Genomic DNA, 15,698 nt, shown 5'->3' on the forward strand with positions numbered 1-15,698 from the left:
GACAGACTAGGGTCAATTTTGTTAGCAGCCAATTAACCTACCAGCATGTTTTTTGGAGTGTGGGAGGAAACCGGAGCACCCAGAGGAAACCCAGGCAAACACGGGGAGAACATACAAACTCCACACAGATAAGGCCATGGTCAGGAATTGAACTCATGACCCCAGTACTGTAAGGCAGACATGCTAACCACTTAGCCACCATGCTGCCCTCTATGCCCACAATGTGCTCATTATCTGTGCCTTAATAATTCAGGCCCCAAGGGTGTAACTATAGCCATTCCAGACTGTGGGATTTCTTTGGGGCCTGGAAAAAGAGATCAAAGCATGACAGTGTCCGGAAACCCCCTCCCTTCTAATCCCTCAGCATCACTGACTACACTTTTGAAGGGGACTTTGAAACCTGTCCTGAGGGACCCAGTCATCTCTAGTTACCTCCCTGGATAGATCTTGAGGGGCCACAAGGCCCCTTCAACATTTTGTGGTGGGGCCCAGTATTCTCTAGTTATAACACTGCAGCAGACATGGGCGTACATACATGTGTGTGCATTCTGACATGCTATATCAAGACAGAACACTATAAAATCTATACAAGATATAAAATAAAAGACCCTGTGTTTATAAAAAAAAAACCAGGAGCAATAATGGGGTCCTGTTTGATGTATAATAAAATGCCCTTCACAGCTTCAGTGAAAATCTAAGGTCAGCAGCGTAATCTAATGTTTTCTCCAAGGTTAATTGTTCTGTTTGTTGTGAGTATAGATCAAATTATTCGCTTTTAGGCATTTATTAGCTACAGTGTTGCAGTTTCACGCAAGCTGACACATATTTCACAAGTTTCTAATTATATTGTTTTTGTAATGAGGCACTATCATAGCACTATCATAGCAATATCAACATTTGGATTTTAGAGGCTGAATATATATGGGAACGATAGAAATAATCTATGTGATTTTTCTACAGTTGTCTGAATTTGAGGTTTATCTATAGTGGGCAATGTAATAACACTTTAAAAAAGAGAATTCTTCTGTGACACCAACAAAAGATGACAAAACTTTAAGAGCATCATACGTGAATCATGAGAACCTATAAGGTCCAATAATAAATTAAGATCTATACATTTCCAAAGAATGTACAGCTAATGGGATTCAGTCTCATTAAGGATTAATTCAGGCAGAGGATGATAGTGTTCATAAGAAACATTTGAGTCAAGTCAATTCAAACATTGTCAGCCAAGCAAATACAACATCATACGTTTTGTCTAGTGATTGTGGGAAATTCTCTAATGAGATTTTTTTTTATTTTAACTGGTAGAACTTCCACCTATATGCATCCCATATCACTCAGAAACCTGTGTTCAGTAAGTTCATCTGGCATTTTGTAAAAAGCCCTGAAAGAAGAATTCTACCCACAACTAAAATGTAGCTTAGGGGGGGCTCACCAAGATTTGATAACATACAAAGATCAATATACAATTTGTATATAACCCTGATATGGCAGGTCCCGTGGTGTCTATAAAAGTCCAATGTAGGAGATCCTGGAGCTCGTTTGGATGTGGATGCAGTTACATGCACCTTTTGAGTCTGAAGCATCTCAAGATTGTTCAGCTCTAAATTATTAACGTTTGCACCAGGCATAGGTTAAGCATAACAAGTGTGCTAACTCATGACTATCCATGTATGTGTAACTATGATTAATTGCTTTCATGCATCTGTTATCATGTTATTGCATTTATGCTATTATGATTGCATTCATGTATGTCACATTTATAAGATCGTCTGGCACTATTGAATCTATGGCACCTAAATAAAAGATGATGGTGATGATGAATGTAATGAAGTGTCACATACACAAGAGAGAATAGTGTCTTGACTGTTATTAATAATTGCAAAAGTCGCATTATCCAAATAAAATTTAATTAAATACAAACACCTCCACAATTGTTGTTTTCCCCTTTAAACATCAAATGGGAATCATATTTTTTCAGTAGTCCAAGTGGAAATGTTAATTAAGTAATACGAATAGACAGCTGCAGCTTTATATAATATAGCACATAATGATTTAAGTACAATCACCTGGAGGAGTCAATACGCAGTCAGCTGAAGAAGCAGCTAGATAATGAAGTAATTAAAAGGCGTGCTTGGGGATGAATCCACATGTTACAACTATGTAAACATGCCCTTACTCTACCCACCTTATCCACTAACAGTCACCTATGTGTGTGGCCGAATTGAACGCTAATCATAATTTATGAACCACAAACTGTGATTGTCCACCTAGCACACTTCACGGTCCTTGAAACTGTCCCTAGAACATTTTATTACATATCACTTGTGTTTGTTTTAAGCTTTTTATTACAATGGTTAAAGTGTGCATAGAAATGCACTTTCCTGAAGTGCAACTGGAAGGCTCAACATTTGTGCCATTAAAAGTACAGAATAATGTCCAGTCTTCGCCACCTCAGAGAAAGTTACATTTTGGATAGAGTTATTCTTTAATACTCTGTAGTCAGTGTCTAGCTTTTATATACTTTTCTTTCTTCTTAACCAGTGTTGAACTGGGACATGAATGAACCACCAGTGAAACCAACAGTTTCGAAAAACCTACACAAGAGATTGCACCGCATCACTGAAGAGTGCGTGGCCAAACTGTGGAAAGGATTTGGCCAGCCCATGCAGGGCAAGATGAGCACTTTGCAGCACTTAAATGAACAAATAACTGTTCCTGTAAGATTTCCTTGCAGTTTTCTTGCTTGTTTTTCCTAAAATTGTCTATTTGTTTTTACCTGATTTTTGTTGGTTGCAAGTTCACATTAAAGGTGGAAAAAGGTCTGATATTATTAGTCTTAATTTCAGGCCTTACATTACAAACATCTGCAATTTCAATAAGAGTGTGTAGACTTTTTATATCCACTGTATCATTCAGCATAAGGAACCCAGACAAACAGATCTACTGAGCCTAATCCTAAATATTGTGGATAGGGCATATACAAGAGTAAGACCGACTTTGACAGGTTTATGGATGAATGCTTGAAAGGAGTGATTATTACTTAAAGCTTCGTAATTTACCATTCACATATTTTTCACAATTCAACTTTCCAAAGTAGTAAAATGATGAATCTAAAGGTCATAATACATTTGAAAGCTACACAGAAGAAACTTTAGAGCCAGCTCCCTTTCTGCCTTTCTGTAAGATATTACAGTGGTGTTTGCTAGTATTTTTCATCCAAGACTGCAATTTGCTTCCCGGTCCACACAGAAAGGAATTGTGTTTCTTTACATACTGAGTTGTTAATCTCCAAGGATCTAGATTTATACTCCTGGAAATATATAGAAAGTTTATCCCTGGGTACAAGCAAACTAGCAGCTGGAGAGCAGGGAGGACACCTTTTCATTTCTACATATTGAACAGGTTGGCCTTCAGCTTTTGCAATGCAAATGTTCAATATTACAGAAATATGTGGGTATATAATTCATTGGCCTTCAAGTCTAGTGTACATACCATGTATTTCAATCAGAGTATAGATGGTTTACATATGGCAGTAGAGGCTCATGGGAATGGATTCTGCACATTTTTCTACATAGTTATTAATAGAGAATGTTACCCAAAATCTAAAATCTATTGGCGGTCTTCACTATGTTAAGAATTTGCCTACTAGTGCAGTGCTGTTCCATTGATATGCCAGGCCCTACAATCCTCCGATGATTGCATGCTACTGTACTGCACACTAATACTAGTGTGCCGGGCGTCTCAGTCAGAGATAGCAGCAGATGTTTTCACTCCGGACAACAAGTGCAGCTGAAGGAATTTGACTTGAAATTTAACAGAGCCTGAACCATCTATCAATACCAGTTCAGGAGCTGTCAGTTTGTAACATCTTGTGTGAGTAAACATCTCCTCCTTATTACACAAGTGCTTGTTGTAGCCACAGTCTATAAAGACTACTTATTTTATCATTGAGAACTTTGACCCATTTGAAGTGTTCGGATGTTGGTATGAACTTGTATGTGGGAAATACAACTCCCTAATTAATCACGAATCTGTTTACATCGTATGACATCTCTTTTTCAAGTTGTATTGTGTGGATCTCACAAAAATTGGCATTCTACTGGTTATTACTGGGTCAAGAGTGATCTTTAAGACTATTGTAGAAAACTATACTTTAAATAGAACTGTGGAGCAGTGCATACATTTTTTTGATCAGATTACATCACTAGAATATTTTACTGTGGGATTTTTTATACAAAATCTTGAATGGATTGAATAAGTCAGCTGGCCACTGACCAATCAAGGTTCAAGTTGATACTATTCTATATTTATGTAATCATAAATAGTTATTGTTCTCCGTATTCTTGCATATTATGGTGATTTTTGTGTATGCTGATGTTTAAATGTAGAGTTCATGAGATTTTCTATATATTGTATATGATTTTTAATTAATGTTTTTTAAATATATATAATTAATTATCCACAAGTCTCTTTGAAATTTAGTGGTACAGAGTGCGCAGCTGCAATATTTGCCATTTTTTAGTTTTTGTATACTAGTACCGCCCACCTTATTTCAACTGTTACAGTTGTCGTCCTCCTGTGTACTACTGAAAATTGTTTACTTATATAGCGCCATCATTTTATACAGCGCTGTACAAAGAAAAGTTTTAATCATTCACATCATCCCTGCCTGAAGTTACAGTCTAAATTCCCTACCACATAAACACACACTAGGGTCAATTTTGTCAACAACCAATTAACCTACCTAAACTATCACGGTCTGGGAGCTGCAGCACCATGTGATCAGATGCAGGGACTTCAACTCCTCTACCCTCTTCTTCTACAATTTGAGGTAAGAGAAGTGGGAGGGGATGAAGAGGGATATATAATTGATGTTACTAGGGTGCCGACTGGTGATGCCGCAAGCACTGATTGGCTCGCCGTGGCGCCAAAAATTCAAATGGCCGGCAGTGAGTACTGATTACGGCCACTGTCTCAGGAATCAGGGCCTCAAAGAAAGGAAAGGTGCTTACCGGCGCCAAATCTTTGGACAGGTAAGTCTTCTATGATTCCTTTCTTCGCCTACTTCACAGGCTCTGGGGGGGCACCCTTTCACACATGTTTGAGCCGCTGTTACACTCAGGATACACTCAGTCTAGATTTGGCAGACCTAGCAAGGCGTGAAGTCTAACAGCTCCCTGGTTTTCACCAAGAACCACTGCAAGGTGGGATGGATTTAGCTGCTAGGGAACTGCAGGTCGCGGCCCTTGGTTTGGCCCCTAGACATGAGCGGATAGGTGAAGCTGACAATACAATGGAGTGTAAGTAGATACCTTGAGGGTGCTGTGGTATTCACTGAAGGATAGTTGAGAACAATCTGGACTGAGCTGGCGGAGAGCTGGATGCGACCCGATAGGTGCACAGGATAGATGACAGCGGCACTCTGGAGAGGACAGTGAGTAGTCTGGTATACAGCCCGGTTCGATACACAGGTCAGATGACAGCTGTACTCTGGATCAGACAGGAGAGTGGTGTGGCATACAAGCCGAGTCAGTACACAATTCAGATGGCCGTGGTACACTGGATTAGACAGGTGAGATGTCTAGTATACAAGCCGGTTCGGTAAACAGGTCAGATGGCAACGGTACTCAGGATTAGATAGGAGCATGGTCTGGAATATGAGCTGGTTCAGTACACAGGTCAGATGGCCGCGGTGCTCAGGATTAGACAGAAGAGTGGTCTGTATACAAGCTGAGTCGGTACACAATTCAGATAGTCGCGGAACACTGGATTAAGCAGGAGAGCGGTCTGATATACAAGCCAGTTCGGTACACAAGTCAGTTGGCTGTGATACTCCGGATGGGCAGCGGAGACCACACAGGTGCAGTAGTTCAGAAAGCCGAAACAGAGACGCCAGAACAGACAGCCACAGAGGGCTGCAGGAACACAAGGACCTAGTCAGGAGGATTAACCTGTTGATCTGACACAGGTATGATGTCAGATCCTCCCTTTATTTCGGATTCCCCGCCACAAGATCACATGATGTTTTCCAACAGGGAGTCACATGAGCTCCTGTCCGCAAACCCGGAATAGCGGTTGACAGACGCTGGAATGGAGACAGGTAAGTGCTCTTACAGCCGCTTTGCCTATAACAGTCTTATACTCTATCAACTGAGCTAGCAAGACTTGTACTTCATGGGGCCATCAGTTTATACAGAGCTCTCTGCAGTGGCCAAGGGCAATACCTAAAGAGACCAACTTGGCAGAATGATCAAGGTGGTGTACTTGCCAGTCACTGCGAACTATGTTTTACTAAGGAAGAGGCATTGTGAAGTCAAGTGAGCAGACAGTATGCATTGGAGGATTCATGGATGCAAATTGAGCAAAAAGCACATCACAGGTAAGTAAATAATTAGATTTAATCTTAAAGATGTGAACTCTAATACTACATTTTAAAGTTTCAGTGTAGTTTAAAATGACTATTGTTAATATTGTTACCAGTGTTACTGATCAGTAAAACAGCTGTCCTGAAAACGTATCTTCTTTTTTATATTATGTCAACAATTTTCTTTCCCCTACTCCCTCCCATTGTCTCTGCCTCTTTTCATTTTCATGTTATCTCCTACCTCCCCCTCTCAAGCACTCTCCTGCTAATAGCAGGGTGAATTGTCAAAGTTTTTTAGCTGTCATGTTTTGTAAGGGGCTCATACATTATTCCAAGGCACTCACTGGCTTCCTCCTCCTCTGTTTACTTCTAGAGGAGTGCTAATAGCTTCTATCATAGAAGGCAGACTGAACTGGGAAACCAGAAGCACTTTGTACCATGTTAACTAAGTGAGGTGTAGAAGTATTTGATTCTGTCACTTATGAATGACTGTTTGGTTCATGGATCTTATGGTAGATAAATATTTCAACAATTAGCACTGTCCTGTCTATTTTTATCTCTGTGATCTTTATCTTTCTCCTTTGTTGATGTAAATTGTTTCATGTGCAGGATTATTGGTAATAGTTTGATTAGAATCTAATCATTGTGTGTGGTCAGCTTTCAAGACCCTAATGTGTGGGAACAGAATAGTGAGATTGGTTTGCACTCTTACCAGTTCTCTCTGCTCCCTGTACTATAGCAGAAGACAGGACAGGCCCACAGCAACAGGGTTCTCACACCACTATACACACTAATGTCCATGGGTGACTGGTTTGTACTCTGGCAGGGGCGGATCTAGAAAAATGCTGTACCCGGGGCGATTTAGGGGGGGGGGATTTAGGCCCCGCCCCTTTCTCACATCTTAGGCTGCCGACGGCTGCACACTATGTGCAGGTCCGTCCAGCCGTGACAGGCAGGGACAGAGTGCTGCCCGGCTGCTCTGATTGTGTTTTAAACACAGTCAGAGCAGCCGGGCAGCAAGTGTCTGCTAGGGGGGGCGATCGCCCCCCCTAGCAGACACTTGCCCCTGGATCCGCCACTGTACTCTGGTTTGTCCAGGGAGACTGGTTTGTACTCTGTATAGTTTTCTCTCATCCCTTTTCTGTGTCAGGAGACAGGATGAGTCACACAATAGCAGGGTTCTCACACTACTACATGCTAATGTTCAAGGGGTAAGACTCTGTCCAGTTCTGAGCACTGTCAGTAGACAGGAAAGTCGTTTCTGCTACATTAGAGAGTTTTTTTTTAGGTGATATTGATTCCTAATAGCGAATGCATTTGTTGCAAACAAAATAAATGGATACAATTATGGGCATAGGTGGGGCATAAGTGTATGTGATGTATGCGCATATGCAACTTGCGTGAGTTGCAGTTTTGCATGTGGCTACAAGTGCAGCTTTTTTAGTGAATACTATTGGCACATGCAATTTGGGGCGCGATTGCGGCCAACACTGCATCGGCCCCATTAATGTCAGGAGATAGAGCAGTGAGACTGGTTTGTACTGTGTATGGTTCTCTCTCTTCCCTGCTCTGTGTCAGAAGACAGGAGAAGTCACACAGAAGCAAGGTTCTCACACCACTTACAAGACACACTAATGTTTAGATCTGCTATCTGCAAAAGTGCTCCCATGCTCTCATCATCCCCCTACACCCTGACCCATCAATCCTATTCTCTCAAAACTTTTCTATTTCCTATCCCTAGCCTCATGCCCATATGCAGCTCACCTATACAGCATGTGTCTCTTCATATTCCCATCCCCCTTTAACTATATGCTCATCTAACCAATCCTAAAGAAACCATTTATTGACTCTCTAGCTACTGCCCTATTTCTCTCCTCCCATTTGTCTCCCAATCACTTCAGCAACTTATGTCCAATCACCTATCTTGCTTTCTCTCCTCTCTGTCCTTCTTGCAATCAGGCTTCTGTCTCATTTTTCCACTAAGATTGTCTCACAAAATTGATCAATGATCTACTTACAGCAAAGTCTAAGGGGTATATTTACTAAACTACGGGTTTGGAAAAGTGGAGTTGCTGCCTATAGAAACCAATCGGATTCTAGCTGTCATTATTAGAATGTACTAAATAAATGATAGCTAGAATCTGATTGGTTGCTATAGGCAACATCTCCACTTTTTCAGACCTGCCGTTTAGTAATTATACCCCAAAGGGTCACTTCTCCTTATTTACCCCTTTTTTCTCTCTGTTGCTTTTGACACTGTTGTTTACCCTCTTCTTCTGCACACCATTCACTCCATTGGCCTTCATGACACAGTACTTTCTTGGTTAACTTCCTACCTATCCAAAAGCTCTTTCAGAATCTCTACCTCTGGCACATCCTCCCTTCAACTCCAGGTATCTGTTGGGGCCTCACAAGGCTCTATTCTCGGCCCTCTGCTTTTCTTACTGTACACCTCTCCTTTTGGGGAACTAATTTGTTCATCTGACCTCCAGTCCCATCTCTACCCTGATGACATCTAAATCTACCTCTCCTTCCCTGACCTCTCCCATTGTCTACTATCTCACATTACCTTTCTCTCTGCTATCTACACATGTATATCCAATGATACCTAAAGCTAAGGCTGGGTACACACTACAGTGTTTTCAGCCGTTTATCGGGCCAATCAAATGATAAATGACCATTCGGCCCAATATCGCATTAGTCTGTATGCTGCAACAATAAACGATTATCGTTCCAAAGTACATTGTATTGTTTTATTAAGTTTTTAAACTGGACTAAAAATGTCATTTAATGATGGAACAATGTCGTTTCAATTCTGCAGTGTGTATGCACTCATGACCAGCAGTATCTATAGATCTCTAAGAGGTGTGCAGAGTCACAATCTTGTCAGACGGTGGTTGATGAGGATGAAAAGCACAGATCTGAAGGTAAATCGTTGAAAACATGTACAGTGTGTACACATGAATCGGCATGCTGATCAAGACTTTTTTTTCTTCTTCTGTCGTTGGTAAAATGCACAAAACAAAGCATGTCACCTTTACTCCTTTTGGAGCTGCCATTTCCTTTAAATCCCCCTTATCATCAACAACACCATAATTTCCTCAGTCTACAAAGCCTGATGCCCTGGTGTCACACTTGACTCTGCCCTCTGTTCCTCACATACAGTCTATCTCCTAGTAAATTATTTGTTTTATTCTGTAGTTTCGCACACAAACAACTCCTAACATATTCTTCACAATGAAGTGTCGGCATCGAGCATCTTCAGATTTTACAGCAGTCGCATAGCAGGTCTTTCGGTAATGTCGTCCGTCGGTGTCAAGGTAAGTGTACATTTTAATTATGCCGTGATTTTACTGTTCGTGTTTTTTTTGCAAGTATAGTCGGTGTTGGTATCCCAAGCATCTGGGCACCGATTACTACCGAATTCCACAGTCTACCAAGCCTGCTGCCATTGTGTCACACTTGACTCTGCCTTCTGCTCCTCATATCCAGTCTCTCATCTAGTAAATAATTTGTTTTATTTTGTAGTTTTGTACACAAATAACTCATGAGATAAGGTGAAGAAAATATCTGCAGTTTTATTAAATGACAAAATTCCCTGCTTTCATTATTTGTGGAATAATTATAATGTATCACGGATCTGAAGCAGCATTTATGGATTTAAACATTCTGTCATCTCCCCATACTCAAAAAACTGTCTCTTGACCCTGCCTCTCTCTCTAATCACCGCCCTCCTCCATTGGCCTCCAAACTCCTTGAACGGGTTGTCTACAAACATCTCACCTTCTTTCTCTCATCACACTCCCTCCTTGACCAATTGCAATCCATAATTCGCTCCCTCCACTCTAACAAAACTGCCCTCACTATGGTTACTAATGAACTTTTCTACACTAAATCTAAAGGACCCTTCTCCGTTTTTATCCTTATTGACCTCTCTGCTGCCAGTTGCTACATTGGCACTCCATAGCATACAGAATTTAATTTAACTCCTCACTCTCACCTACAAAACTCTCAACCAATCCTCCACCCATTTAATGTATTATCTACCCTCCGCTCTGCTAACAACCACCACCTCACTGATGCTTAAATCTTCAAGCATGTCCTTAATACTAATTTCTTTATTCGAGCCTATCAGCCCTCCTCCTAACTCCTTTGCCTCCGCTATCACCTCCACTTCCCCAGTGTGTACCACCGAATTTGTGTCTTCCTCTTCCATTTAGGATGTAACCTCTCACAAGCAGGGTCCTCTTTCCTTGTGTTCTCCTTCTACTATTCCATCACCTTCTGTACCTCTTGGCCTACTACCCTAGCCCTGTTTTCTTCAGTTCAATCCTACTTTGGACATTACCATCGCTCTCACTCACTGTCCCATGATAAATTTATCTGCGTTACAATGTTATCTGTGTATTTTTTATTTAATCAGTATGTCTGATCTTTGCATTTTTTTTCATGTATTATGTAATGTGTTATGGATCATTGTTATCTATTTATGCTGTACTACAGTATATGCCATGTATGGCACTGCAGACCTTTTGTGGCATTTATAAATAAAAGAAAATAATAATAATAATAATAATAATAATAATAATAATAATAATAAGAGATTAAAAGATGAAAGGTGTTTCATATATAGTCTACAATTCAGCCAGTGCTTAATTCCTGCATTTGTCCTCTTGTAAAATCTGAAAAACTTAAGTAATAATAGTAAAGAAAAACACCAGGCACACGGCTATACCAAACTGGTAGATTACTACAATAGTACTTGTGCAGCACAAAAGCAAAACCCGTTTCTGGAACCAGGAGAGGAAGGAGGTTCAGTTAAGATAAATAGTGAAGGGCAGTTATGGTTGACATCAGCATCAGTTAACCTCTTATGCCAATTAATACGTCTATGGGTATTTGATTTTCTAAACATATGTGTATTGATATGTCTACTTTTATAATTGAACCTATTATGTACACCTGCATCCACCCAGTGTCTGTGCCAGAGAAAATGTTCTCTGGTTTTGCCTTTATTTCAGGCCTACCTATCTAATAAATGCATCCAATACACCAGAAACTTGTTTACAATATCTTTTATTTGTAAACATTATACACTTTTTTGTCAAGCTAGTAAAAAAGCAAATAAAATTGTAGACATTTCAGAACATCTTAATCTCTATCTAGTAAATAAAATATGGTAAACTTTTGCAGTGCTGATTATTTTAATGGTTAATCTGACAACAGGCTTCAAACATTACTTTCTCATACATGTGACACAAGTCCAGCTAAGTAGCAAATTTCATCATGTATTTTTCCTTCTGTAAATAGATGTCAAAATTTTATACCGTTAATTACTAACACCGTTTACTAACTAGCTTTACAAAGTTTTAATAACCGTTTTTAATACTCACTTTTTTTTAAATGTTTACTCTGATTCTCTTGAGACTTCTTTGCGCCTTGTTCTTTAGGTCAGACCTTTTTTGAATATGGAATTTTGTTCGTTATTTACCTTTTACCTTTATCTATAAGCAGATTTAGGAGCTTCTGCATAATTAGATCCTTTCGGTAATTGACTTTTCAGGTATTTTCTCTTTTGACAGTTGTAATCGTGGTGGTCCAGTACTCTCACGATCAAATCCATACCCCAACTCCAACTGCTTTTGAGTCATTGGCTTGGCTCTTTTAACCTCCTCTAATTGAGTCACTTCTTCTTCTTTTCCTCCTCCATTCCCCTCCACCCCTTCATCACTTCTTTCATGCACCCGTTCATCCTTTATCATAACACGTACCACTGGCAACAGAATGGTTCCTCTGTATCAGGTACTGATGCAGGCAGGTTTCTTTAATATAGGATATCTTATGTGGTGGGCAAGTCTCCTAGACCTATTAGGGAGCCTCCTGTCACTTACTAAGGTGTTTTGAGGGGCTTGTACAATGGTGCCACGCAGCTAGGAATGCTGAGACTGTCCCCATCAGTGTCTGGAATGGAAGTGCCGACTCAAAAGCCGAACTTCCAGTTTGCGCTGTTCATGCATGCGCAGTAGCTCATTTGGGGCGTAAAGATTCCTACCCCACTTCCTCCTCCTAGAATACCAGAGAAATTCAGTAGGTGACGGAGCGTAGTGCTCCTGTATACTAACAATAACCACACAGCTTACCACAGATGGACCCACAGAGGACATTGTTAAAGTCACCCAGTCACAAGTGGAGCAAACTGGCAGGAGGGGTTAAAGGACATGTGACCTTGAACAAAGCGACACGCTTACTAGAAAAATGATAGAGTCTGCGTCCCATGTGACCTGCTTGAGGCAACATTGGCAAAAACAATGAGAAAATTTCCTGTTGAAATTGAGATGGAACATTTAGTTAATAATATGATTTATAGAGCACAGAGGGTAGATCTCTCACAAGACACTATTTTGACACAAACCCCCCTATACACAGGAGCATTTTCAGTCGGCCCAATTGCAAACATTGCATCCGCTACCACTCCACAGGCAACATTCCGTGATGGGAAGCCAAACAAGTACCCTTCCTGCCTACAGGACTTCTACACTACTACACTACTTGGAAAATAGTAAACATTACCATTATGAACAGCTGTTACAACTGTGGCGGTTTATTAACACTAAAGTTTTGTTTTTAAGTTGTGCCCTATTTTACTTAAAATATTAATTTTGCTTTCCCATCTTCAAACCATCTTTGATGTGAAGAGATGGGTTCCATGTCCCGACAGCTTATAAACCCAAATCTGCTCTCCACTGCATGCTGCCATATAGTGGAAGGGCATGTTTGCCCTCAATTCTCATAAATATTCGTTAGCGCTTTCCAATCTTTAACCCAACTCTATAAGCGAAATCAGCACTTACTGCTACACTTCTACTGTATGCTGGCAAGTGGGTGCTTACTGTTTGTAAAATGTATATATTTTGTTTGTGTTGTTTTTAATATGTTGATTCTGTTAATGTTTTAATAAAAAAGTTTGTTTAAAATCAGACTATTTATTTCACCAACCTTCATATATTGTCCCAGGAGAACGATAGCCTCACAGTTCTCAGGTATGATCAAACCCAGAGCTTGTGGTGAAATTGTTGTGCTGTATTTCAGATCAGCCAGTGTCCTTCCTGTGGCCAAAAATCTTAGGGTAGCAACCAGTCTCTGTTTTGCAGATATTTGTCTCCTTAAATGTGTGTTTTCCATCTGGGTGAGTGGGGTGACAAGCTGGAGTATCTACTGGAATGTGGGATCAGTCTTAACAGCAAATTTCTGAAGTCATATGGGTTGTTGTCCCGTATCTCCTGTAGCAGGGGCATATGTGAAAAGGAGGCTCTTCTCTGGAACCACTCCTTAGTCCAACAAGACTGATCCTTTCTTTTTCGTTCCCACCAGGGGCTAAAAGTATCAACCTGCGATTTTAGCAAATCTCCGATATTTGGTGACTTTTGTGGCCAAATATAAAATGGCAGTGTGTTTAATGGCAAAAGATCTTGTTTTCACTCAGGTGCAAAGCTAGGAGCATTTGCGGGGGTAGTGTGATGTGGCTGTGGGTGGCGTGATGTGGCTGGGAGCGGAGTGATGTGTCTGAGGGTGACGTCAAGTGGCTGAAGGTGGCATCATGTGGCTGTGGCTGATGTGGGTGTGTTGTTGCTGGGGGTGGCATGATGTGGCGGAGGTGGCATGATAGTGTGACACTGCTAGTGGTAGTTGTTCGAGTGTCCAGCGTACCGGGTCTCTGGATACTCTTCTTTAATTAATGACATGACAGTGGGACAGAGCACGTTGGAAACCAACAAAATTGAGTGACGTCAGATTTATTATGCAGGAAGAATACGTCACTAAAATATGTCTGGACAAAGAAAGATAAAATATTAATACAGTTTTCTAATTATAAAGCAATTCTATTCATATACATTTTACTCTTAATTAAAAGCGATGCTAGCTGGATAGATAATGCGTTCTTCTTAAACAGAAAATATATTCATACAGGAAAAACAGAGCAGACCTTTTGTAGTTACAGAAGTTACTATATACTATTAGCAGTATCTATCACCTTCAGTGCAGTACAAAGAGTCACCAACTTTTGTTTATATAGTAGAGATGTTTACCGACCTCCGTGTTTTGGTTTTGGCAAAACCTCCCTCACGTGTTTTGGTTTTGGATCTGTATTTTTTAGAGAAATTGAGAAAATATGCTAAAATCTCATAATTTTGCTCTGTTTTTGTTCTTACATTATTATTAACCTCAATAACACTAATTTCCAGCAATTTACAGTCAATTTTGAACACCTCACAGGTCACAATATTATTTTCATCCACTTTTGGACAAAGACACGGCAGAGCCACGACACAAACACACGGCAGTTCATAGCACATATAGGAAACATTGCCACTCAGTAGTTGCAGAGAAGAAAAATGGTGCAAGATGGAGCTGTCCATGGGCCCTCCCACCCTCCCTTATGTAAGATATTGAAAATGACTTGTACAGTTTAACAAACCAAGCACTCCAGCGTCAAGGAGTGCCACTTTTGTGGCTGAAGTTCTTGGTATGCTTGGGCCCCCACGAAACAAGCTACCAATAGCTTAGCTGCCTTAAGCCCAACAGTGCTGTGAATGAACTCTACATTATGAACCCATGTCTGCTTGTGCTGCATCTTTAATCTCCTTCTGCTCTCTGGATACCTCCCTCTCCTCCTCTCTGTCTCCTGTCTCTCTGCCCGGCTCGCACTTGCTCCTCTCTATGGTTGCAAGCTCCCCAATTCTTCTTCCCAGCATCCCTTTTCCGTGACTCTGAATGTCAGATCTCATCCTCGGCATGCTGAAAGATTTAGTTCTGTAACAGCCAGGACCCGGCCAGATGCGCATTCGCAGCCCATCTCAGACTAGAGCGTTGCACATGGCTAATAGGGCATACTTGCCAACTTTGTGGCTCTGTCCTCCTGGAGATCCTAGATGACAGGTCATGTGCAAAAATTTCGAAATTTATGGCATTGAATGGGGGGGAGCTTAATGATGCGATTAAGTCTTGCAACCTACTATATAATATGCCGTGAACTTCGGTATTTTGTAGGATCCAGGAGAACGCCTCCCAGAAATTCCGGGAGAGAAGGCAAGTATGTAATAGGAACATGCAAATATAATGGGATAAGGCGCAAATAGGATATGGGGTAAGAAGGAAAGGGATCAAAACCTGTGTCAACGTAATGTAATACTGCCTTCAAGCCCCAAGAATGAATCAAAATGAATAAAACAAAGCTAAAAAGTATACATACACATTGGATCAAACAGATTGAATGTAATAGCAATATCCAGTCCTAACAAATGAACATATGATCTCAGCTGTCATTGGT

This window comes from Mixophyes fleayi, chromosome 6 (genome assembly GCF_038048845.1).
Source record: "Mixophyes fleayi isolate aMixFle1 chromosome 6, aMixFle1.hap1, whole genome shotgun sequence".
Taxonomy (NCBI): Eukaryota; Metazoa; Chordata; class Amphibia; order Anura; family Limnodynastidae; genus Mixophyes; species Mixophyes fleayi.